This window comes from Equus quagga, chromosome 10, assembly GCF_021613505.1.
Source record: "Equus quagga isolate Etosha38 chromosome 10, UCLA_HA_Equagga_1.0, whole genome shotgun sequence".
Taxonomy (NCBI): Eukaryota; Metazoa; Chordata; class Mammalia; order Perissodactyla; family Equidae; genus Equus; species Equus quagga.
In genome coordinates, this window is record NC_060276.1 from 233,195 (window position 1) to 235,381 (window position 2,187).

Below are 2,187 nucleotides of genomic sequence, written 5' to 3' on the forward strand. Positions count from 1 at the left end.
GTTACGTAAGTTCAATAAAGTGGTGGAAAGATCGTGGAAGAATTTTGGTTCTAGCAAACTTCGATAAGCCACCATAAATAAGAGAGCAGCCGGGAGATTCAGAAGGAGCAACGAAAAGGCAACCAAGGCGACCCGGATTTTACACGCAGTGTAGTTTTATGGGTCCGTCAATTCTCCTCTCTGTTGCCTGTGGCTCCAAATCCGTTAAATGAATGCGATCGACTAGAGCTCCCCAGCCCGATCCTTTTGGATCAAAGGCTCTAGCACGCCCCTCCAGCGGGTGAGGTCTCTGGCGCCCAAGGCGCCCATCCCCCACGACCGGAAGGAGCGGGGCGGGGCCTCCAGGCTTGCCGCTTGGCCCGAAGGTGCTGGGGGAGGGGAGCGCCGGGCTGACCGTTTCGGGGGGGAAAAAGCAAAAGGCGGGTGCAAGGCTGCCTCCCGAGGCTCTCCTTGCTTGCAATTCCTCCCGCTTTGCTGAGTTCGGAGTCTCTACCTCCAGCACAGGTGGGTCCCGCCTCATGAATGGGCGAAAGGGTGTCCTGGGTGGGTGCGATGGGTGGGTTTGCCCAGGCACTAGCTTTCAGGCCTGGGGCAGTGGGGGCGGCGGTTCCCATCCCGGCTTCTTGGCCCCGGGGCGGTGGTACTCACCTTAACCCTGGCGGAGGAGAAGGCCACTCGTGCCTTGCTGCAGGGCTGTCGTCACTGTGCTAGTAGCGCGACACAGAGTCGGCCCGGAGATCAGCGCGCAGCCAGATGGGCCTAGCGCTCGGGAAGAGCTGGAAGAGCTGGAGCAAGCTCGCGTTGGGACTGACGCCCAGTGTACATTGTCTCAAATTCGATAGGACTTCCCCGCCCTGGGTCTGTCACTGACTAGGGTCTAGCTTTCAGCGACTCCCTACCCTCTCCATGCTTCACTTTGCTCACAGTGGAGTGAAAGGTGGAACTCGGCTATCTGCAAGACCTTGCAGCACTGACTTTCTTTTGTTTTAATATCCACGAATGTTCTCTGTCCACATTTTACCCTTTGTCTGCTCCTCCTGAGCAAGAATGCCTAGCAAGAGTCGGGAGTGGCAGGGCAGGACATTGGGGAAGCTAGGCAAGGAAGCTCTCTATCCGTTCTGAAAACCACAACTCTGAAAACCCCTTTTAATACTACTGACTGCCCTGAAAACTGGAAACGTTCATGCAGTGCCTTAACTGAATGCCAGCTCTAAAGAACGCTCTTGTGAATGCATTACTATTAAAGATTTTAACCAGATGCTTGTTCGACCAAAATGTTATGTGTTCAATGAACATAGTACACTGCCTAGCAAAAGTCTGATCATAACAGACTTGGGTGATTTAACTGTATACCCCATTGCTGAAAAAAAAACTTGAGCTATCGTATGCAGAAACACTTCCATAATCAAGTCCCATACAGCTGTCTTTTGTAGTTGCTTCTTACTTGGTATGGCTCTTTCAGGAAACACTGTAGTAAAGACGACATACAGTTTATTTTACATTAGCTTAACTATAAAGACAAAGAAGAATTATAAATGCTATGGACCAACATTGTGGTGTCATTCTCATTCCTCCTCATTCAGGAACCGATAATGATGATAATGGCAACCATATATTGAGCTCACAACCATGAGAAGTGAATGTGTTTATTTATCACCATACTTAAAGAGGTTATACTTTATCTCATAAGCAGTATGAAGAAGGGAATGTTTGCTGGTTTGGCTGAGTCTGGGGACGTCGTTTGCGTGCCCCACGTAATTATTTCTGGGAAGTGTGGACTGGGACGGATCACTTCCTGGTTTTGGTATCTGTATGAGGAAACACAAGCAGTTGGGTAACTGCTTGTCAACCCTGGGAACGGCAGTAAAATATCCAAAGCGATCGCTCCGTATCTGCAGTTTCTCGTGGCTGTGTTTTTTCCCTGTCAGGGCTGAGGAGGGAGGTCCCTGGATTAATAAATCTCTTTGGTGGGAAGAGTCTCTTTCTGCTTGGAGCCAAAGTGAACATAGATCAATCAGTTGGGCACCATCGCGACCCTCTTTCTACAACACCAAACATCCCCCATGCTCTTATGGGCTGTACATGCACCTGCCGTTGCCCCCATGTAAAGAATTTACAGGATAAGAGACTCTTGGCAAAACCTGGTCTGTGCCACGCCTGCAGGTTCTAGGCAAGGTGTGGCTGATA

At 50.3% G+C, this 2,187-nt stretch overlaps 1 protein-coding gene across 2 annotated transcripts in view; it reads left to right on the forward strand.

The window, feature by feature from the left end:
- The first annotated feature begins 363 nt into the window (after window positions 1–363).
- TMLHE (trimethyllysine hydroxylase, epsilon) overlaps window positions 364–2,187 on the forward strand; it is a 77,278-nt gene continuing 75,454 nt past the window's right edge. For both annotated transcript variants that reach the window (XM_046673805.1, XM_046673807.1), the window contains exon 1: window positions 364–504. The gene's annotated coding sequence lies outside the window, so the exon portion shown is untranslated. The remainder of the gene's footprint in view (window positions 505–2,187) is intronic.